Raw genomic sequence first — 24,740 nt, forward strand, 5'->3', positions numbered from 1 at the left:
TCAAACTGAAACAAATGGGCTTTGATACATGTTCTGTACTTGTTGACCTGAATTAGAGACTGGTTTTGGTAGTTTCCAATGATTCACTATGTGATGTGGCCTATACAAACTTAGATGAACAAGGCATGGCTACTTAGCTACATTCCATTCTGCCAGTCATGTTTCTTGGGCCAATAAAGACAAAGTTGACTAAAAAGAAAAAAATGGGGAATGTAATTTGTTCTAATCTATCCTGATCTTGTTTAAACTAACCCTAAGCTTGCAAGGTTTTAAGAAGATTTTGCAAGTGTGTTTACACATCAGATTCCTCTTCTCACTCTTGAAAGACTAATAAAATCCACAATCTTTCACAATCCTTGTAAAAATGGGGGAATGACAATATGAAAAAGAAATGATTCATTTCAATGTCGAAATATTCTCTAATAACATCAACAAGAAAACTGGTCTTTTGCCTTTCAGTTGTGCTTTCCTGCTGTCATATATAGCTCACAAGTCATTAAATTAACTCTTTCCCATCTAAGTTTCCTGAATGGTTGATGAATATTTCAATGACTCACCAGATCTCTATTTATTTCTCCAATATGATAAACTTACCGAGTTGTCTGAAAATAATGAAATCACAGTATGTGATTTATATTAATTTACAATTCAAAATTAAAATAAAACAATGAGTTAACCAAGACTCTCTTCCCAAAACTAACTGGGGAATATTGGCATGTGGCAGCTGATCCCTTCTATGCTGCATGGCATTAAATTCTTATGCAGTTCACACTAGCAGCACAAGATTAATTGCCAACAGCATGTAATCGGTGCTCTAAACTCCAAGGAATGAACTAGGCTGAAGGTTGGGGTAAACCTTTTCCTCAGAATTTGTGTTCTACTTAAATTGTTTCCATTCCCTACATATGGGCTATCCCTGGAACTCCACTTGCCAGCTGACCAGGAAAAGAATAATAGAGTCATGGAGTTGGAAGGGTCCCCAGAACCCACTAAAGTATTTTGGACAGATGGCTATTTAGCCTCTGCTTAAAGACCTCCAGTGAAGGTCTTATCAAGGCAGCTTATTCCACTGGTTGACATCTCTTGCCCTCAGGAGATCCTGCCTAATATCTAACCTGCATCTACCTTCCTTAGTTGCAATCTATTGATTCTGCTCCTGTATTCCAGGATAGCAGAGAGCAAGGCTGCTCCCTTCTCTTTATGGCACCCTTTAAATATCTGAAGACTGATATACTATAGTATCTACCCTCACTCTTTTCTTCTGTAGGCTAACCTAACATATCTAGTTTATTTCATCATTCTTCATAGGGCATTTTTCCTGTCCTCTCACCATTTTGGTAGCCCACATCTGAAATCACACCAGTTTGTCAATGACTTTTTAAGGTTGTGGTACCCAGAACTGGACACAAGTAGGGCCTGACCAAGGCAGAATAGAGAGAGACAGTTGCTTCCTGTGATATGGACTCTATGCTTCTGTTAATGTATCCTAAAAGAACACAGGCTTTTTCAGCAGCTGCCATCACATTGTTGGCTCTTGCTCAACTTGTGGTTAACAAGGACACCCAGATCATTTTCATATGTAGTACTGACAAGTCAAGTCTCTTTCATCCTTTACTTGCATCTTACATTATTTTTCTTCCTAGATACAGGACTTCACATTTCTCCCTGTTAGATTTTATCCTGTTCACTTTGGCCTACAGTTCAAGCCTTCTTGGCTCTTTTTGGATCTTCTGTTTCTTTTCTAAAGTGTTATGCTGTCCTCATAATCTTGTGTCTTCTACAAATTTGCTCTTTATTCCTCTTTCGGGTCATTAATAAAAAATGTTGAGCAGCATTAGGGCCTTGTGGCACTTCATTCAACACCACTGTCCAATTGGCTGTGCAGCCATTTATTAGTATGCTCTTGGTGTGGTTATTCAGTCAATTTTCTAACAGTTGTATAATCTAGCCCATGTTTTACCATTTTATGAGTGAGAAAAGATGGGAAATTTTGAATGAATTTGAGAGATCAGTTCTAAATGTTCCTACTGTGATATTTGCAAAATATCAGTATCATGTTTATCACAAGCTTTACAGGTTTTATTGTCTTCATTAAAAAGCTAGAATTGTAGGAATTAGGTTTATTTGTATGCTGCATAGTCAATAATTCATAGCATTCCATCCAGCAGTTACATAATCATATCATTATACTAATGACCTGAATATTTTTTTTAAAAAAAATATCCATACACAAAGTAGATATCATCTGCTCTGTAAATCTTGCTTAATGTTATTTTGCATACACACACACACACACACACACACACACACACACTGTGTGTATATATATAATGATTGACCTTTTAATAAAATAGTCACTTCATTTAGAATGGTGCAGTTATTGTTGAACAGTGCCAGCATAAAATAGTTATTCAAGAATCATTGCATAATGGTTATTCCACTGTGTTAAACAAACCTTATTCCCTAGTATTCATAGTGATGATTGCATAACTAAGAACATAAAGCTTTTACAGTGACTATGATGAGCAAAACAGCTCTTCCCAAGGATAAAGCCACTGCTAGATACCACAGTTGAGCAAGGCTTCCACAATATACGAAATTATAATATAGTTCATTTGATCTTATTTACCGTAAATGTGAATAGTTATTGCTTTTTGTGGTGTAGTATATTGTGAGAGGGGCTGAGAGGGGCATGATGGTTCAGTGGTTAAGATGCCAGGCTTGTTGATTGGAAGGTCACAAGTTCGGCAGTTCGAGACCCTAGCCCCGGGTGACAGAGTGAGTTCCTGCACTCACCCCAGCTCTTGCTCACCTAGCAATTCGAAAGCATGCAAAATGCAAGTAGATAAATAGGTACCACTTTGGTGGGATGGTAACAGCATTCCATGCTTGTCATGCCAGCCACATGACTGCAGATGCATCTTTGGAGACCGCTGGCTCTTCGGCTAAGAAACGGAGATGAGCACTGTCCCCTAGAGTCAGACACGAGTGTGCAGCGGAATCTTTACCTTTTTTTAATATATTGTTCTTGTGATTTATCTAGTAAGTAAACAACAGTTACACAAATAATAGCTTAACTGAGATGTTTAGACATAATTTTGCACTGGCTTTGTAGACAACTATGAGTTTAATCTTGAAGTGAACCCTACTAAATGACATGAGGCATGAGTACTACACACGAGGATGTTTACATGAGGATGTTTCTAGGATGCGGTAATCTGTAGAATCACTAGGTGGCAGCGAAGAGATAACTACTGTGTGTGTGTGTGTGTGTGTGTGTGTGTGTGTGTGTGTGTGTGTAGAAAAAAAATCCCTTCTTACCCCATTGGTGGTATGTCTCTTCCTCAATCTCGGGTCCTCTACCAGAGGCCTGGGAGTTCGAGAGTTCTGCATGGTATCTTAGCTGTTCCTAGCACTGCACTCTTCTGGACAGAGAGCTCTGATGTTGTTCCTGGGATCTGCTGGAGCCACTCTCCCAGCTTAGGAGTCACAGTCTGAAGTGCTGCTACCACGACTGGGACCATTTTGGTCTTCGCTTTCCAATCCCTCCTTCAGGCCCTGGTAGTTTTCCAGCTTCTCATACCCCTTCTTCCTGATGTTGCTGTCCCTTGGCACCACTACATCTATCATCACCACTGTCTTCTGGTCCTTGTCTACTGATGTCTGGTTGATTGGCCAGTACCTGCTGTCTGTCTGGATCTGGAAGTCCCACAGGATCTTAGCTTTGTCATTCTCCACAATCTTCTGTGGAATCTCCCATCTGGACTTCAGAGGATCTAGTCCATACACTGTGCAGATGTCCCTGTACACAATGGTAGCTGCTTGGTTGTGCTGTTCAGTGTATGCTTTTCCTGCCAGTATATACAGTGCAGTATACTACTGTACAGTAGTACTACTGTATACTGTCACATGGGCAAGACAGTATATATACAGTGTATTTGCTATCCTTTAGAGATCATCTGGATTTTTGAAACATATCTATGGTAGTTTTGCTATAGACTCTATACCAGCAAAACTGCTTAATCACTCAGAACTGAGTTATGATGTTAAGAGTTGAATGCAAGCCTTGCATTTCATAGATTGGAGGGGACTTAAGGGTGAAAAATATGCTGCCCTAAATAATAGCCTTTTAAAACCTTGTTGCTGTAGTGGATCCTTGGCAGCTTAATCAGCAAAGTTTAGTTATTTTCCAGCATGCAAAAGATTGGCATAAGACAATGGTAATCATAAGTTGAGGATAAGGTAAGTGTTGTGTGATCAAGGGAGAGTAATAAGATAGCAAGGGTGCAAAGTGAGTATGTCCCCTTTTGTGGGGACATGTATAGGAATTCCAACTCAATTACCAAAAGCTCTATCTGACAGTGCCAGTTTTGAAAATTTGCTGCTGTGTTTGGGCAGCCAATGTATGAATACTATCAGTATATCATCCATCCTGCTGTGCTACGGACTGTCTTCCTGAGACAGCCATTCTGATTTCTAGCCTGAGACTGGACTACCTTGAGGATTTCTGTATCCAGAATACAGTTGTCCATACAGGTATGGTTTAGGATTTTACATCTGCTGGGCTATCCATGGACTTGTGCCTACAGCAGAGCATGTGCTGGATGTAGTATTCTGCTCAGCTGGTTTCTAGTAATCTGAAAACTAAGCAGCCTTCTGTACATCTTTTGTCAGATGCTTTCTGATTTGTTTTAGATTGTCATCTGCTATACAAATCTGCAGGGACTAAGAACTAATTAAAATGGCCTGACTGTGGTGCCTGATATGTCCAGATGTTTTTTTTCTGAATGCATTTGGAGGATTTTCTGCCTCATCTATTAGCAATACTGTTCAGCCCTTGCTTTCCTGTGGAACATGGAGCTGGGTTGGACAGTTGACACTGTCTCTTTGAAGGAGCTTCTGCTCTAGCATTTTGGTTTACCAGGAAACTGAAAGTAATGAAACAGATAGGTAGAGGGTTGGAATGTGAATGGAGGAACTCTTTTGATGAATCAGACTTGACACGGAGTTAAGTCCTCTTTCAGGCCCATTTAAAATTCTATTCCATAGTGGTGGATGTAGCAAAGATTTACTTTTCTGCCTCCTTTGCTTCTGCACAGAACAGGGCAGTGATGGTTTTCTATATGGTGTGGCATCTCCTCTATCAATGTGTTGATGGAGGGATATGGAAGAGTGGAAGGCTCACTGTGAGTAAAAAGTTCATTGCATTTTGAAGATTAGATTCACCTAAATTTGTACTTCACTGTTGAGGCAGGCACAGGAAAATGTTTGGATCCCACCATTACAGTGTTTAGGAAGGTGGTAAAAGCACATTTTTTGTCAAAGCTTTTAATTGGTAATTGAATTATTCTTTTTCATTTTTGTTTTGATTTTACTTAAATTAATTTTGTCATGCTTTATACTCTGGTTTTTTTTATTATCATAAGCTGTCTTGAGTATTGGAATAAAGAGGAAGGTGGGGTATAAACTGAGAAAGACAGAAATGCAATGCAACTCCCTGCATGCTATTTAAAGACTGCTCAGGCCCTTGGTTGTATGGAAATTGCACATCCTTGTTATAAAGGATTTTTGTCTTGGTTATTTCCTTTAATTTCCTCTTGGAAACAAATCTCTTGGTAAATTTTCTCATTCAACTGTATATCTTAGGGGAAAAAAACTGATTCTGTTTAAACCCCATCAAAAATAAAGGCATTTTAAGACATGACAATAAAATGTTTGTGAACTTCTTATGCTATTTGTGTACATGTGTCAAAACTGTTAATACAGGGCAGAAAGTGGAGTACGCACGTTTTTAAAATTTTGTCTATTGGAGGTAATGTAAGTTCTGCATTAATAATGGAATAATGGAAAAGGGAAAACTATGGATGTCAGGTGAAAATAGACAAAAACATTGCAAATGCCATAGTTCTTGAAGATCTTCTCTCTTAACCAATCAGCTTTCTTTCGTGACATTAGCAGGATGTCAAAAGGAGACTATCCCATCATCTCCATATCGGTAGCACTGTCACTCTTGAGGCTGCTGAAATCCCATCAATAAAAATCAGACACAGTAAACATAATAGTAAGTTGCCTGGGTACTTTACAACTTCTGATAAATGATTTTTTAAAAATCAAATCATACTATGGTTTGTGAATTGAATTGTTCAGCAATGCCCTGTTCTTCTGAGAAACAGAGAGAGAGAGCACACAAGCAAGAAATAAGTGTGTGTGTGTGTGCATACACACATAGCACCACCACCAATGCATGATGGATGTATACGTAGGACTTGGAGCATATAGAAGGGTACAGAAGTACCAGATCACCTATCTTGAAAACATGGGAGATAACCTCCAAAATGTTAATGAAAGTTGAAATAATGACCAGAGTCAGGTATCCAGTTCTTGAGGGGGGAGGGAAGAAATGAAGAAGGTGGGATGGCACGAACAGTATCGTTCCACCCTACAACATTTTCTTAAGGACTCTACTTTCTTATTCTAGGAATTAATAGCATGGTTGATTGTAAGCAAAACCCATTTTTTTCCAGGGTGATACTGTTGAGTTCTGAAATCTTGTAGGAAATCCTATCAGTTTATAACAGCTGTTTTAACTGTCCTCCATAACATATGTATTTTATTTATCATAAAAGTGACTTCCAACCAAAGAAACATCAGAGGCAATATGCCACAGAGAAAATGCTGCTTGACTATCCCTACTGCTACTCTGTACAGGCTGCAGCCTTTTTAACTATTCCAAATTGTTTCTGTTCTCATTAATTTCAATTGAAGCTATTTTGTATTGTTGCTGATTTCCAAGCAAATGATTACATGTCTGAAATTGGCCAGAAGAAAGCAGAACTTTTTGGATTAGTTCGTGTAAATATCAATAATACTTTTAAATTAACTAGTTATCAGTCTTAGAGAATATGAGTGCTAAGCTGATGAACCAGTTTGGAGGTTATCATCATCTTAAGAAATTGTTCAGTGTATTTAAAGATCTAACATGATTATCCATTGTGGAAGCTAATAGTCTTTGGCAGAAATAATATGCCCTTTCTTTTAATTAGAAAAGTTTCCTCTCTGGCTTTCAATAGGAATATAGCTAGAAACATGCCAGGATCATTTTCTTATAACTACATCATGTTGAAATTTCATTAGGGACTAGGTGTTTATTACCCAAACACAATGCAAATAAAATGAGAACCAAAAATCTTTTCATTAGAATGGGCATGATCCACCAAAGTTAGGCATTTTTAAATTCCACTTATTTCAAAGGCAGAAATTTAGGTCTCTGCTGAGCTACAATCAGAGATGGGTTAATTCAGTGTGTAATTGAATGAGCTTATATAACCAACAAAGGTTCATTTAATACAAAGTGTGAGCCCCATCAAATTGATTTAAAATCAATTTAGCTGGATCAAGATAATTAATATATATTTTCAAATTCTCAGAACTTTAGTTAACAACAAGGAAATAAAGTTTCTGACCGTCTTTGCCCTCCCCCTATGTTTCCCCAACCTTGGTGGATAGAGATATTAGGAGTTGTTCTCCACCACATCAGGAGAATTGATAAAGCCACTCTAACAGCATTATTTCTTGACTTGTGTCCAATGGGATTTAATTTCCATACAGCCTTACAAGGTGTCACCAAATGTGCATATGAGGAATTAAGACTTATACATATACTGACCTTTTTCATATTTTTTTGTTGTTTATTCATTCAGTTGCTTCCGACTCTTCGTGACTTCATGGACCAGCCCACGCCAGAGCTTCCTGTCGGTCGTCAACACCCCCAGCTCCCCCAGGGACGAGTCCGTCACCTCTAGAATATCATCCATCCATCTTGCCCTTGGTCGGCCCCTCTTCCTTTTGCCTTCCACTCTCCCTAGCATCAGCATCTTCTCCAGGGTGTCCTGTCTTCTCATTATGTGGCCAAAGTATTTCAGTTTTGCCTTTAATATAATTCCCTCAATTTGTATAGTTGCTCAATTGACATGTGACTCAAGGAAGAGTACACAAATAAAAGCAACACATGACAACCAAGAACACATTAAGAATCATATCATACCTGAGGCAACTTCAGCCAACCAAAACCAATTAAAAGTGGTCAAGATGGGCACAAATCCTCCTGATCAAGTGCCTTGGGGAAAAGTCAGGCCCTACGAGGCTTCTGAAAGGCAGGTAGATTCAGGGCCATCTGGATCTTGGGGGAAAATGCTGTTCTGTAGGGCAGGTGCAGTGACAAAAATGGTTTGGCTCTTGGTTCCTGCCAGATGACACTGCTTAAGTGATGGGACCAGGAGCAAACCTACCCTAATAGAATGTCTTGGGGGCAGAAGTAATTGGAGACAGGTGATCCCACAAGTTACCAGGCCCTGTGCCATGAAAGCTTCATAGGTCACAACTAGCATCTTGAATTGCACCCAGAAAGATGCTGGTAATCAGTGCGCCTCATAGAGCAGCAGTGTTACAAAGACACATTAAAATGTGTTGGTAATGTATTAACTTTGTCACATTCTGAACCAGCTGTAGCTTCTGGGTGGTCTTCAGGAGCAGCCCCATGTAGGGTGCATTCCAGTAATTTATATGAAATGTGAATAAAGCATGAATGACTGTGAGTAAGACCTCCCAGTCCAGGAATTGGTGCAGAAGAGGGGTTTGTGCAAAGGTCTCCCCAGCCATGATTGCAACTTGCTCTTCAAGAAGGAGCAAGGAGTGCAGGAGGAGTCCAGGTCTAGCTGGGTTGGTACAACCCCATCCAGAACCAGAGTTGGAAATTTCTTGGATCTAGGTGAGCCTAAAATCCACAGCCACTCAGTCTTGCTAGAGTTGAGCATGAGCCTTTTTTCCCCCTTCCAGATCTCCATAGACACCAAAACAAAACTTCAATGGTTTAGATGGTCAAAGGTTGAAAGTTACCACTGGTTACTCATGGTATCTAACCCTGTACCAATGGATGATCTCACCCAGTGGCCTCATGCAGATGTTAAACAGGATCAGGGAGAGAACTGAGCCCTGAAGTAAGGCTCAGCATGGGCCAAGGGCTGTATGTTCCATTCCCCACCCCACCCATCAACAGTGACTGGAACAACTGACTGATGTAGAAGAACCAATGCAGTGTCTTGCTTCCTACTCTCAGTCCCCTGATTTGGTTCTGAAGAATTCTATGATCAATGGTATTGATGGCCACCAAGTGACCAATGAGAGAGAGGATGGATGCACTACCCCTATATCAGTTCCACCATGGATCATTAACAAGTATGATCAATCCTGTTTTGGTAATGTGCCCAGGCCTGAAACCCAATTGAAAGGGGTCCAGATAATTTGGCTCCAGAGCCCACTGAAGATGCAGGCCAATCACCTTCCTAACAACCTTTTCCAAAAAGGGAAAATTGGAGATGGGTCAGAAATTATCCAACACTGTAGGGTCCACTGAGGAGACAATGAACTACCACTTCCTTAATTACAGATGGAACCACCATCTCTCTCAAGGATGAATCCCTAACGTTGGGCCCACCTACCTGTCAATCCCTGGGACACTTTGACCAACCAGGAAAGACATGGATCTAATGCACCAGTGATTGTGCTAACTGCACCAAATCTCTGTCCTCTTCCTCTGGGTCAACAGACTTAAAGTCTTCCTAGATAACTTCACCAGATCCTCCCTCAATGAACTCAACAAGGCTTGCACAGCTGGACCCCAACTCAGAGCAAATGTGAGGGACTTTCTCTGACAGATATATTGAATAATCCTGACAGTGGCCCTTCAGATGGCTTTCTGACCCATCCCTCCCCAAAAGGATGAGGTCATCTTAACAGGACCGGCAGATGGCAATTCACAGATGCATGAGAGCAAAGAAATAACTACATTTTGCTGCTCTTATCAACACAGTGTAATCCGTATTGGATTTTTTTTTTATTGGGGGATATACTTGTGATTGAATTTGCTTAGAGAAAAAAGAGACTCTGCAAGCTGAAAAACTATTAGCACACCCTTGTGGGGTTTTAGAGATTAAATGGGTGAGACTTTTGTGAAGTCTGTATCCCATGGGAAGAGATACTGAGGAATTGCAAGATATAATTCTCATGTGTGAGTGACCAAGTTTCTATCAAAAGCTAATTTTTAAAAAGTAAAGTCTGTCAAGTGAAATAAATTGCTGCACCTGAAGGCATAGAGTGGACTGTAACTCGGTGATATCTTTGTAACTTTCTTGATAAAAATATTATCGAGTAGTAGGAAAGAGGAGGGAGAGAAGAAAAGAGAGAGACAGAGAGAAAGAGAATCCTTTCAAGGAAAATGGCTATTAGAGCTCCAATATATTATATGAACTACCATAAGGCTGCAAGTTATTTTTCTCACTAGCAAATGACCAAATATAGCATTCAATTCTTCTCTCCAAGGACGCTATGGAAACCACTTTTCCATAGCATCCCTGTAATTTACTATTGATATCCATCTATGTGCAGTGAAGAATTTTGGCCCCAGCAGATCTCCTAGGTGAATAGGTAGCTTTTAAAGGCTGTACATTTCTCACTAGCATTTGGGACCAGTTCAGATTATACTTCTCTCCCAGGATTCAGATTTGCAAAACTGAAGAATTAAGAGAAACCAAGATTGACATAGTCACATTCAGTTTCTATAAGAATTAATGACTGATGTACTGTATAATAGTTTCCCATGAAAAAAACAATAGGGACACTCAAGATTTCCAATAACTAGGACTTGACTTCAACATTTGGCCAATCCCACACTAGAGCAAGCCTGGACAATTTTGGGCAGACTTGAATTCTCTTGAGATAGGGTGGATGGTTCCAAGCCATCCTGTACTGATTTGAAAACCTTCACCAAACCCTGATTTTTATTTGTCCATTTAGGAAGAAGGAAGGAAGTGTAATCGATTCAGAGACAGAGAGATCCATTTGCAAACCAGAATAATCCTTTTAATCAGATCACCATAAATTGTTCCAAATGCAGCATCTTGGGAAAGTTGGGTGGCGGGGGGAAGGTCTTGGGAGGGGGATGCCTAGCTTTATCATTCATTCCATGGATTATTTCCCAGTAATAAATGTATGGCTATCCACTACTATAGGGCTATATTCAGTGAGCTATTTTCATGAATTCTGACAATCAGCTCTATCACGTTAAGGAAGAGGCATCATTATTCTTTAACATCACCCCTTCTGTTTTCATAAAATCTCTTTCTGAAATTTGCCATAGATAGTCCTCATGATAAGATCCTTTGCCTTTATAATTTTCATGACATTCTGTCTTAAAACAAAAATTATGGATTATTTTCATTACGTTTTTTAAATCAGCTTTTAAAGTACTATAACTTGAAAATCACAGCACATTTCTACAACATTCAAGAAGTTTCATTCCTCATAGTAATCCAGATTTTCATTCTCTTTTGGTGAAAAACAATACAAAAACAAAGTTATGGGTACTCTAATAACCAGATTTTAAATAAATAATGAAAAAAACCTGCATTGATTTCTGCAAAAATCTTTACATTCATTCCCTTATAATAGCTTAAGTTTTCTGCTAATTTCATCATGTTCTATTTTTTTTTAAAGATAATAACAAGCTTTAAGAAGCATTGCATGCTTTAGTTCTATGCAAAATTATGGGAGGTCAGAATTCCAGATTTCCCAAGTTCAGAAAAGGTTGGGGTAGGTTACCTGGAGCCTAAAGTAGAGTAGGATGGGCTATTTCTAAAGCATCAGATCTGGCTTTTAAAACAGGTCAGGCAACTTCTGCAGAGTCCTATTAGTAATACATATATTAATGTTCTTATATCTATTGGCTTTTCTTCATTTCCCTTCAGTGTGCTAAGCCTTCCCCCCCAAACACACACTTTTTTTTTTCCTTTTATCTTAGGACTGAAACTTGTGACTGATTAGTTTACTTGCAGTGGCAGCACCTAGATAATTTTAAAAAGCTAAGAAGGAACATATTTTATTAATACTTAGGTGGGAGACCACCAGGAAATCCTCAAGCTTTAGCTAAAAAAAATCCTGGAAGAAGGCACTGGTAAGCCACATCTGTATTTTTAATAAGAAAATTAAATAGATGTGTCCATGAAGTTGTTAGAAATTGAGCTTGACTCCTTTGCGTTACTTTTTAAATCTTTTATCTCATCTTTCTATCACAAGAATGCTCAAGGCAGCTAAGAGGCAAAATAAAAGAAACAGTTAAAACTCATTAAAAGGCAGCTACAATTATCCTTAATCCAATTAGAATCTTCATTAACTCATCTGAAAAGGCCTGGCTGAAGAAGCTCTTTTCTTTAAAATGGCAGGATTCTGGATGGCTATTCAGGTCCCAAGAGAGGGCCTTGTTTAGCTTAGGAGTAATGCAACAGCTAATCCTCAGAGAGTTGGAAATTGTATTTCGTACATACTTTGTTTATGTTCTTCTCAAGTTTCTCTCTTTCTCTCTTCCAGATTTTTTTTTTTTTAAGGTATTCAACAGTAGGCATAAGTTTTGTTTCATTTGCCAAAATAAGAAGATGAGTCAATTTAAGGAGGGGTCTGTTTGACCAAATAAAATGAGAAGTTGCACATATCTGCCAATGAACTTGGAGTGAAGTGTCTAAATTGCAACCACATAACTCTCTGTATTCTTGGGATTTACTATGGGCTTATGTCCTAAGTCATTTTGCAACAGATTTCATATGAATAACCCAGACCTAAAAAATGGACTCTCAGGAGGCAATACCACTGTTTTCACTGAAACTTCCTTTGAAATTAAATTGCAAGGAGAACTGCATTATATGTAATAAAACTAACAAGAGTTTTGTGTGAAATAAGAGACTTTGATTTTAAGGCATTTCACAACATTTTAAAGCATGATTAAGTATTACCATTGCTATTATTAATTTCCAAGCCATTCAAGTAAATGCCTAGATTCATTACTTCAAAAGCTCATTATTTATAGCCCCAAGATAAATCTCATTAGTTCTGCTTGCTAAAGGAGAAATATGGTTCTGCAACTGGCCACCTTAGCTGGCAGGGCAAGAATTGCTCCTTATTTTTCTCCCATGTTACTTGGATTCAGCTTCTCAGTTTTTAGTTCTATAGATGCACAGTTCTTACCCATTTTCCTTACACAATCCAAATCTTCCCCATTGGACTGCTCACATGAGGTGCTGCTCCATGATCAATCAAATTATGCAACTGACCCACTAAGCACAGATTGAGCACACTGTAGGCCAGGAGAATCTCAGGTTCATGGCTGTTGGCAGATGCTGGGAAAGCCTTTAGCCCAGGAGAGGTCAAAAAAGTCACACACCAAGCATTTCTATAAAAATAATTTATTTACAGAAAGCAAAACAAAAGCAAAACATATTTAAAGGACTTAGCTCCCCTTTGGAGCAAGCCTTGCTTGGCTACATTGCCAGCAGAGAAAAAAAAGAGGAAGTAAGAAACAAGTCCGGGCAGGTCCTCCTCCCCCCAGGCAATTTGCATGAAGCACGTGAAAGGAGTCAATCAAATACAACCTCTTCACGTGGCCAAAATGATGAGGTATAATAGCAGTCTTAATCGTTAGTAGGAAAACCTCAATAATGGCCTCATACAATATGTCTTTCCAGATCCACAGAAGTCTGCTGGTCCCATCCTTCTCCTGTTTGCTCTCCTGAATGCCCAGAACTGCAGCTCCATTCTGCAGTGCATCTAGACTCTTTTTTTTCCAAACTTATAGAAAATAAAGGAAAAGAGCTACTGCTACTGTTGGGAACGGTGTGAGGGATAGCAATTAGGGGAGCACTGGTGGTGGTGGGAGGGGGAATGTATGAATTGTAGGAACTTTTCAGGGAGCATCGTGCCAAGCATGCAAGATGGCCTACATTCAGGCTCTAGAGAGGGTTTGAATAGCTTTCTGTCTGAAATCCTGAGAACCTCTGTCAGTGAGCAGCTATGTTAGAGCAACAAGCTTGGCCTGGATTACTGAATGCATAGTCTACAACAGTGTTTCTCGACCTTGGCAATGTTAGGATGTATGGACTTCAATTCCCAGAATTCCCCATGCTGGCTGGGGAATTCTGGGAATTGAAGTCCATACATCCTAACATTGCCAAGGTCGAGAAACACTGGTCTGTACTCTGGATCTGCACAGTATACTAAATCATACTCTGGATCATAATGACTCTGGATTCACAGAACACTATAAATCATTATGGAGGAGAAAAACAATAACCAAGATTAATGCTAACCAAGCATAGCATGTCACGTGACTGCAATCCCTACTTTTGTAAATGACCTAATTTAGCATGGAAACAGAACCAGTGTAGAGTGTGCAATGCAGACAAGGCTGAGCTAGGAGTTTGTTTTGGTGTACTATCGTATCTTCAGTGAGTTATTATTACTGTTCTGTGTTCTGATTCTAGTGCTATAAAATATTAATCCTAGTTTTCTGCCGTAAGGCCAAATTCCAGATTATTTGTTTATACAAATATTGCAGGTATTTGTTAGTTATGTTTGCCTAATACAGAGATAGGAAGGAAGGTAGGAGCTGATTTATACTGCTCCATAGCAGAGCTCTCAGAACACATTATTTATTTATAAAATGTGTTGTCTGCTTTTCATCTAGTCCAAAGCATTCAAACTTGGAAGAAGGCTGCACTGATTTTTAATTCAGCTGAAGACTAGGAGATACCATTTAGTTGGTAGCCTTCTGAAGATTGCTTGTTTTCTGCTGGAGCAGACGCCTCCCTCTATTTATTTTATTTTAGTAGAAGGAAATCTTTAGTGATGGTTCCCCCTTCCCCCCACCCACCCACCCACCCAGTGACACACACACACACTATTTCCATGGTAACAATATTTTCCTCATCCTTTACATCGGGGGCAGGGACAGAGGATTGAGCTGTGTCTCTAGCAGCCCTAGCCACTATTTTGGATTGCCTGGAGTTCCCCCACCACTATAGAGACATAGATCTTCTCTCTCTGCTTTATATAGTGACTGAATTTCACATTATTATTTTACATTTAGGTTGCATTAATTCTTCTTCCCCATAACAAAATAGAACTGACATTCATTTTTTTTCCCCTTGAAGGAATGGGGGGGATGGCTCTGAGAAAGCTCGGCTGGATTAAACCCAAGAATGCTCGCATAGAGACGATTGCAGCCTTATGAATGACTTGATTGATCGGTCAACAAAGAGCACCTGTTTGGTACCATTTCTGAACGTAGCTTGGCTGATTTTCCTATGGCTCATGGTAAGAGATTACAGGATTCGGAGTTCAGCAATATTTAGTGGGCCACACATCGCCCGCTGCTGTTCCAACATCCGCTTCGACCTTTCCTGGGTGATTTTTCCAACTATGGAAAAGATCTGAAGAGAATACAATATAAAAGAGCATTTGGCTTTAAAGCGGGGTTTAAAAAGCTAAGAAATCGAGCGATCGCCAAGATAAATAAATAATACAAAGAGCGCGCGGGAGGTGGTGTAAAGAGATAAATCATCCCACATGAAAGGAAAAGAGGGATGGGGAAGAAGCGTGGGCTAGGCGGTTAGGGCGAACATGTCCCCGCTCGTCAGCTCTCTCCGGCGCTGCAAGCTGCGAGCAAACGTGCGTTCTTCCAGCCTCTGATGCTCTACTGCCACCTTGGCTAAACCGAGGGATTTGCAGCGCGACGATTCAAACCCCGCGCGCCCGTTCGGCTCTTTCCTTGTCCTTCTCGCACAGCCGCCCGCAAATAGTGATCCCGCCGTCGTTTCCACGGTCTTGCTAGAAGGTGTTCAGCTCGGATAAAAACTCTTGAGGCCAACGGGACGACCCCACCGCCCCGCCCTTCCAAGGAAGCTCCAGCGGCGGGCCGGCAGATCGTCTCTGCGTTCCGCGCTCCGCGCCCCCGCAAAGCCACTTCTTGCAGAACAGCCTCCTCCCGAAGAATCCCGTTCTTTGCAGCTGCCTCTCCCGATTTTCATAGGTGAATTTACCTTGAGGAATTCTAAGTTTCCCTATCAGCAAATGTACAGAAAACACGAGCGCGCGCACACACCAACGTACCCGAGCAAGCAAAGCCACCGTCTGGTCTCCGGTTCGGATTAGCTCTGCACACCCGCTGGCCTGGGAAGAGAGACATCGAAAGCAACAAGATGTGCCGCGGGGTTTACAGCCTGGAGACTCCTCCTGTCTCTGAATTCAGTGGTGGTTGAATCGATGAAAGCTCTTTCCTGACTCTCCTTCATGTCCAGGCTGGCCAATGAAATGTATTGTAATTTGGGGGATACTGATATACAGGCATTTGCCCTCCCTCCTAAAGTACAGGCACGTCAAAGCTAGTGTGGTTGTATGTACAGACTAACCAGAAATGGGGGATGGGGAAGAACGCAAAGAAGTTTACGCAGCATGGCTCCGTGTTGGATGAAGCAGGAAAACAAAACAGTTGCTCTATAAATGGAAGGATAGGTATGAGGCTATTTAAAACGTGGACTAGGAATGAGATAATGCCATCAAAGTGAAACACGGGGTTTCCAAGGTATTCTCGACCCGATGATCAATTTTTAATTCGTATTCCATATCTGAACAGGAGAGCGAAACAGATCGAGGTTCAAGTAAAACTTTCTTTTCTTTTTAGGTCTAAAAGAAAGGAGAAAGGGAGAGACTGAGCGAGAACGTGATTGTACAAAACGACTTCGCAAAACTCTTCGGACGCGCGCAGCACTCGTTTTTTGGCCAAATTGGTCCTGGAAGATGGTCGGATCAGTTTTCTTTAACCGGGTGCACACCCGCCCGGGCGAAAAAAAGTGGGACAAAGAATTGAGCAGGTGGGAAGGTTCATCGAATCGTGATGTCACTAGACCTCCCCCACTCCCCTGTTCCCGAGTTAAGACACGGTTCAGCTCTGCCGCTCATTCCTTCCTTCCTTTCGAAGGGACAGCTAATCCGCAAAGCAATTCTGCCCGGGGTGGGGCTTTGCTTCCCTCCTCCCCCCGCCTTTTTTTTTCAACGCGTGCGTGCGTGTGCTTCCTCAGGCAAGCCCGTCTCCAGACACTCTGGGGCCAGCCATAACAAAACCCTGTCCCCGGCAGGAGGAACGTTGGAACGCGGCTCCGCTCTTCCTTCAGCGTCACGCCCGCGAAGGGTTAAGCGGGCACCGCTGCCTCCCGCTCTTTGCTAGACGGCGGAGTTTCGAGGAAGGCGCTGTGTGTTCCAGGCAGGCGACGCGGCGCGTGGCTGCTGCTGTGGCAGCTACTCGGTAGGAGCCTCTGCAGCTCACTTGGGAAGACGGCCACCCGCGCTTTGCTCTAGGCCTCGGACCTCGACCCTCTCCGGGGAAATCTGCTGCGGTGGTGGGGAAGAGGGAGCAGAAGATTTGAAAGCGAACGGACCGGACTTGCGTTGTTGGGCGCTGCGATTGAACGCCCGGCTGAGCGAGCATCTCCGGGGGATCGTCTCCTCGCGCTCGCCGGGAGCCGTGAGATTATGAGGACGAACTTGGCTCTTGCCAGCTATGGAACCAAGCCAGCCCTTGGCGGTGATCCTTAAACCAGTACAATGCCGGGACTGAGCTGCTTCGCTCTCCACCTTCCAGACCCAGTGGGGTTTGGGTGAGATCCAGCCGCACACCAGCCGCGCGACCGTCTTCTCCACAGGTAACACGGCGTCCTTTTAAAAAGTCTTTCCCTTGCAGGGGCTTCCAGTTCCCCAACCGCTAGAAGGAAGATCGATCGATCGATCCTGAAATGAATAAGCAAAAAACTTGGGAAAACGCGTTTCGCCAAAGTTTAAGTTGTGGTTGGAGGACCGCGGGTACGTGGTTAGGTTCTCGGGAGCGCCTAGCAAAATCGAGGAATCGTCCATCCAGTAATATGAGGGTGATGCTGGTGCTGAGACGGTCTTAAAACCACTCACTCCCCGGTTCTCTTTTACGTCATTGCCAATCTGATTTTCAGCATGGCAGGTTCAGTTCGGTTGCGGCCGACACCGGCGTGGAGAGGATCAGTTTCCTATCCGAAAATATTGTTTCCCTCCCTACCAAAAGATCCGCGACAAGTGAAGCTTGGCATGTGTCGTGAGGTGAACTATCTCATGTTTCATTCCTCAACCACCGCGCTTTTAGCGAAAAAAGGGTGTGTGGGGGGGTGTCTGTTCTAGGCTTGTTGGTTGCGCGGCTGAAACCTGGCTGCATTTACAGGCAAACAAAATGCATCGGCTCAGACGTGAGAATGACTAGCTTGGGGGGGGGGTGCCTTCCTCCCCCCTTCTCCCCCCTCATCCCTTGGGCAAAGAAACAAAGACCTTACAAGGGAGCAGAATCAATCAGTTGGAAACAGAGTGATTCAATCCTTCTGGGACCCTCTTTCCCACTTAGCTCCCGCCTCTTTTCATCCCAATACCCTGCTGAAGAAAATAACCCCCCTTTATTCCCTCGTTAGACAACCCGTGTCTCGCGAATATCTCTTTTCGCCTCCGCAGAAGAGGGGCGTCGCGCTCTGGGGAGGCGATCAACTCCTTCAAGCCCTCCGGTCTTCCATATTTCCGAGGTCCTGCGAACTAGCAAATCAGAGCTTGTGCCTCGCTTTGGTGGCAGCTCTCTACAGGCAAGAGCTTACCGCCCGTATTTTATAACGGAGCCGAGCGGCTCTGCTCGCCAAACTCCTTGCTCTCCGACTGACAGCGCCTTCTCGGTCAGAGCTGGGTGGATCGGCTCGCCAAATCTCTCCCTCCCTTTCCCTCGGCGGGCTGGCAGCTCACGGGCGATTTCGTGTTTCCAAGGGGTGGGTGGACCCTCGAGGGGGCGGGGAGTCCTCTGCCCTGGCGAAGGGAGCAGAGCCTCTCTGGGACTCCCAGAGCTACTTGCTCCGGCGGGCGTCCAAGGGCGAACGTGTCTGGCCTGCCCCGTTCCAAGCCTGGCTGTGGGATTTCTATGTGGGTTGGAAGTGTAAGAAAGCCTTTCCCAATCTCGCGCCGGTCAGAGGCGTTGGATGCTCGGCCCCATAACTCCAGTTTTGCTGGCTGAAGCAAATGGGCTTTGTAGCACGCTCAAGTTTAGGCCCACAAAATATTAGATACTGCTGGCCCCCGTGGTGATCACACTTTCTTAGCCTAGGCTGTGTTTCTCAACCTTGGCAGCCTGAAGATGTGTGGACTTCAACTCCCAGCCCACACATCTTCAAGATGCCAAGGCTGAGAAACATTGGCCTAGGGTGAGGGTATTGCCATTGTAGCTGCCCAGCCAGCTGTTTGCAAATGGCCATCACATGAGGTTGGCCAGCCTCTACCCCATGCATTTTTCTTAGGCCGCATTATAAGCAGCCTAAAAGTATCCTCTGGCTTAGTTTGCAGTGTTGACCTGGGTGATTGGGGGAGGTGCTGAGGAGAATGTTTGAACCTGTACATGAAGGAGAAAGACGAGTGAAATATTGCCAACTATCTCTTAGCTTCAATATGGCACTTCTCTTTAGACAGTCTTGGCCATTTCCTCACTAATGATATATGGCGTCATTCAACCATTGCTATGCTGATCTTAGAGTAATGAATACACAGTTATACTGCCACAATGATGTTAGGATGATGCGATAAATCAGCAGGGAAGAAATAGCTTGTCACAAGGAAGATGTTTGAATGTTTTAGGCTGCTGCAGTGGTGTCCCTTGGTTTCAGTTGCTTGCACCCACTCCTTAAAGTCAGTCCTACTGAACTTAACAGGATTCTCTTCCATGGATTCCTATGTTAGCCAGCACCTAATATTTGAACATTTGGGAATTGCTGGTTGTATGAACACATGCATTGCCTTCGAGTTCATGTGGAAGTTTTACCTGTAGTGTTGGTTCTGTGATGAACCTTTCGCTTGTTCTGTTTATTACTTTGATGCTGCAGTTGCCAGATTTTGAAAAGTGCACATGTAATATATCCCAACCTTCCCCCAGTCCACCACTTTTGAACTCTAGATGATGGAGCTGAAGACAGCATGAAGAGAAAAAGAAAATCCTGAGGGTCTTTCGATGCTTAAACAGAATTGCTCCAAACACTTTGGACACATGGCATTGATCAGTTTCCCCAATATGATTTTCCACTACCCCAGCACTAAAAATAATGTAAAACATGCAATCTGGATAATGTATATTTCAAACAACAAGATCTAGCTGGTACACCTCTCTCCTTTCCTGTCTATCTCCTGCGTTAGCATTGTAGCTTTAAAACTGTGAGAACCTACTGGACCCCCTATTTGAGGAGTAGCTGAGGATCTGAAATCTGTCTCTTTCTACCCTCTCCAGTGGTTTACTGGTTGACCCCAGACAGTATCATTTAGGATAAGGCATTATTGTTACTGTTGTTGTTAGGGGCAGAGGGACATGTAAAGAAATATACATTTGGTTTTCTTGAGATAACACAAAGTTGGGGGGGGGGATTGCCTCTCTGGGGACCTATTGGTCTACTCCCTGATTTGATTTGATTTCGCTAATAAAAATTCAGAGAAGTTGGGAGGAGAGAACCATAGACCACTAGAACAAATCCCTTTTGGTGAGGATTCTTTTCCCCAACACAGTTTCTCTACTCTAATTACTCAGGCATTTCAGAATAATGGTAAAACTAGGTGGTGGTGACTGTTGCTTTCTGGGGGATGAAGGGAGAAAATTTTAATAACACCAGGAAAGTCTAGGCTGTCTCCGGCAAAGGTTTTCTGAAGAGATGGGAGGCCTTTTCTTTCGATCGTTCTTTTGTCCAGGAATCTCTGTTGGGTCAATTAAAGCCCTTACCATAGGCAAGAGCGCCCGTCCGCAAATAAGGGGCAAAGCCGAGAAGTAAAAGGCAAAGCTCTGAGATGCCACTCGATACTGCCTCCCGTATTCCATCTGAAAGATGCGCACTCAAAAAAAAAATAATAAAAAAAATGGGTGGGGAGAAACTAATCCGGACAGAAACGCCACTTTATAGCTAAAGAGCTTTTTGGTGAAGGATGGGTTAAAGGTGTTTTTCTTTTTTCTTTCGTTTTTGTTCTTTTTTTTTTAAGGATCCTAAACCGCCTTTGCCTCTTAGAAAGCTTTCAGGTTACGGCCCTGCCTTCCAAGCATTCTTTAAACTAGAAATGTGGGAGGGGCGCCAGGAGAGCGAAAGAGGCAGAGAGCGCGAGATGGCTATCGGCTGAATTCATTACTGTAAACATCTCCCTGGGGTGTCAAGCGAGGAGAAAGGGGAGGGCACAGCTCCCATTACCCGGGAATAGTCGGATCCGAGACCTCATTACGCCGAAGATCAACCTGTGAAGCGGCTGCTTTCCGAGGCAGGCTCTGGACTTTTGCGAACGAGAGGGAGGAGATCCTCAGACACGCCGCACGCTTCCCGCTCCACACGCTCACGCCTGCAAGTGCCTGGCGCTTCTTGGGATCGCTCGGGGTCCTGCCTGCTTGGGCTTACTCCTCCCCGTGTGATACGTTCTCCAGATCTCCGAAGACCCAGAGAAAACTGTCCGCGGCAGCCTCGCGCCTCCTCCAGGCGCCCCCTTTCTTTTGCCTGGAGTTGGTGGGATTCGGCGCCTCCCGCGCGCGCCCCGCCGCTCACCCTGGGAGGTGGGAAAGAGGCGTGTGCGCGCGCGTGCGTGCGTCTGCCCGCCCGGGCATTCTTGGGGATGCTGGAGTCCCGGGCTTCGCGTCGGAGGAGAAAGGGGGAGGATGTGGTCGCTGCCTCGTAAGAGAGCGAGGCGAAGAAAAGGGAAGGCAGCGCTCCGCAGAGCCGGAGGCAGCGGCACCGGAGGCAAGCGCCAGCAGCCCGCGGGGGAGAGGAAGAGGAGGAGATCAGGGTGCCGAGGTCGGGATCCCGCCCGCCTTTCCGCGCTGCACCGGACCCTGCGCGAGGCAGCCCAGGAGGAACCCGAGGCTGCTGCTACCAAAGTTTGCTCCGCGCTGCGCGGCCAGAGGCGCCCGGGGGATTACATAACGTCGGAGTCGGAGGAGGACTCCTACCCAGCCCTGCCAGGTAGAGTTGAGCGTCTGTTCTGTCTTCCCGTTCCAGCGATTCTCTTCCCACCCAGCCCCGGACTCGGCTGATTGATTATTTCGCCAGACTCTTAAAACAGAGCTCCCCCCACCCCCAATGAATGGCTGGGGAGCGAGGTGGCACGAGATTGCCGCGGCGATCCATTGGCAGAGGCGTTTGTGCGTGTGTGAGAGAGGCAGCGACCTACACACAGGCAGGACCGCCGAGTTGATCAGTGCTTGTCTGACAAGTGGAGGAACCGGCAGCCATTCGCAGCCAGGGATAGTTCCCTGTTTCTCTTAACGAGGGTACTGTATGGGAATCCAGGTGGAAGTAGGTAGAAGCAAGTTCACTAATTTCTCCCTTTCATTCCCCAGGGCCATTTAGCGACCCACTCCTTGTGGTCAGGCTCTACCGCTGTGCCTCTGGAATGACTGGGAATATTTCCCGGGGTGGGGTGGGGGGGGGAGGGAGAAGTTGCAAGGAAAGAACAAATCTAGTAGTTGCAAGGCTGGAAGAAATCTGGGAGTCAGGGCTGACAGGCTTTAGGAGACTCAAATGGAGGGGATGCAGGATCGATTTGTAAATTGCCTCGGTATTCAGATTCAAGTTAATAAAGGAAGATTTGATGGCTTGGGGGAGGAAGCAGAGATGGCACTTCAGGTCCATCAAATGGACAGCAGCATAATTTCATGTAACTGGTCAGATTCTGGGAGGTGGTCAAGCTAAGAGACAAAAGGGGGGAGGCATTGAAGGAAACAGCTGAAAAAAGCTCTGCAGAGTGTGGAAGCACACATTAAATAAAATGCCAGCTGAAAACTAAGGGAGAAGCTATCAACTTTCTTCTCTGGAATCGAGAATCAGTCAACAGGAGCTTTTAATTAATTTTAATGGAGGAAATGTGTTTTAAGGCTCACAATAAGCTAATGAACTCCAAAGCACAAATCCATGCAAAATCCTTTGCTTGCATATAGAAAGTGCTGATTAGATTTCTGTAGTGACTGATCCCCCCCCCCACTTTTATGGTTATTTTATTTGCTTTGATTTGGGTTAGAAAGAGGGTATTCTAAAGTATTGATAAACATCTGCTGTTTTTGTTCCCCTCTTGCATGCAAGCATATTCCAGAAGTTTATTTACTGCCTTTTAGCTCCTCAGTGCTTACAAACTAATCAAACCAATTTATAGCAGAAACTTAATCTTCTGCAGGCAACTTGTCCTGACAGTCCCCCGCTATGCCTTGATATAAGAAAGACCTCTCACTGAGTTCATTCATGGATTTATTCCCTGAAAGGTATATGGTGGGAATCCCCTTCTGCAGTGGCATTTGGGAATCCATGTTGGAGAAAAAACAGGCCCTTGGTCAAGTTGTGTGTATTTCATCAAACGTATCTGAGTGAAGTCGCTTTTTTAAATGCAAGCTATGCATTCTTGATATTTACAGAAAAGAATATGGTGGGTTCTGCTAATTTAGCAGGCAATAGCAGATAATCTTAGGCTGAGAAGAGATAAAACTTTCACGGCAATCCTTCATAAGTGGTGGCCTTTCTTTTAGAATTGTAGTAACTTATTTGATCTTTTGAAAAAGAACACAGAATGGAACTATCGTGTAACTATATTTTTTTAAATGTTCAGATGTGAGGTCATTATTTATCTTAAAATACATTTAACTAAATTTTGGAAGATTCCATCTCTGGCCCCTAACACGCCTCTTCTTTTCTGCTTATTAATCTTCCCATACTTTTCTTTTGTGATCAGTTTTTCTTGTATTTCTCCCACCACTCTGCTCTACTCTACTCTACTATGTTTTGAGTCCACCAACTTCTCTTCCCAAGCTTCCTATGATACCTTAATGAGACCTAGCACCATACTTTTGACCAAACATTTTATATAATCCTAATAAACTTATTTTTTTAAAAAAAAAATCTTGTTAAAGAAATAGAGGAAGCCACAGGCTAGAAGCACTATAAATCAGAATACAATTTTCCTGTAATAATAATATTTTGCTTCCAATCTGGACTCTAATCAAAATATTGGGCTCAGTTTATGGAAATCTAGAACGTGGACAAAAGCAATTGTTGGAATGTATACAAGTGAGAGAGACAGAATGATTGTGAAATGTGATTTTTATCTGCTTTTGGCTTTCAGTCTCCAGATTTAATTTAAGCTGTTTCTGTAAGTCATGATTATATCCTGGTTGGCAGAAGAGTTCAATATAGAATTAGGCTTATCTGCGGCAAGTAACTTCATCTTTACTCATACTGAAAATGCATGCCATAGACTACAGTTTCAGGCAAGAATCAGGAATACAGATATATTTATAATTGTCAGAAAGCATAGGTAGGAAAGGAAAGGAAAGGAAAGGAAGTCAACATTCAAGAACAATAGTGCGGTTTTCTTCTGCCTCACCTTCCAAATAAAGGAAATAATAGTTTCTCTAAAAATAATGTTTTTGGTTCTATGAAGGGTAGTTTCTTCGTTACCACTGTATTCCCTGCTTTTAATCTGAAAGTGAGTTCATTTTTCACTGGATTACTTCTACAGTATATAACTTTGTGGTTTCTGCCACAGTGATTCAAATTTAGTCCATTAGTGACCTCTATCTGTGAGAAGTGTACAGAATCAACGTGTGTTCTTTCTTTCCTTTTCTTCTGTGAAGTAGATTAGAAGAGAGGAATAAATGAACTGTTTGGGGGTATCTGACACTGATTCTTTGCTTGCTATTTTCAAGTATGTTGTCAGAGTGTCCACTGTATTATCAGTTAAAATAGATTAATACAAGCCAACTCAAATCCAGTGTTGATAGAGTGAAGAAAATCAGCCAATTAGACAGTGTTCTG

The 24,740-nt window shown here is 42.9% G+C and overlaps 1 protein-coding gene across 1 annotated transcript in view; it reads left to right on the forward strand.

Annotated features, from left to right (window-relative positions):
• The first annotated feature begins 17,015 nt into the window (after positions 1-17,015).
• Positions 17,016-24,740, forward strand: part of FLRT2 (fibronectin leucine rich transmembrane protein 2) — an 82,975-nt gene continuing 75,250 nt past the window's right edge. The window contains exon 1 of the mRNA XM_063290189.1: positions 17,016-17,579. The gene's annotated coding sequence lies outside the window, so the exon portion shown is untranslated. The remainder of the gene's footprint in view (positions 17,580-24,740) is intronic.

This window comes from Candoia aspera, chromosome 1, assembly GCF_035149785.1.
Source record: "Candoia aspera isolate rCanAsp1 chromosome 1, rCanAsp1.hap2, whole genome shotgun sequence".
Classification (NCBI taxonomy): Eukaryota; Metazoa; Chordata; class Lepidosauria; order Squamata; family Boidae; genus Candoia; species Candoia aspera.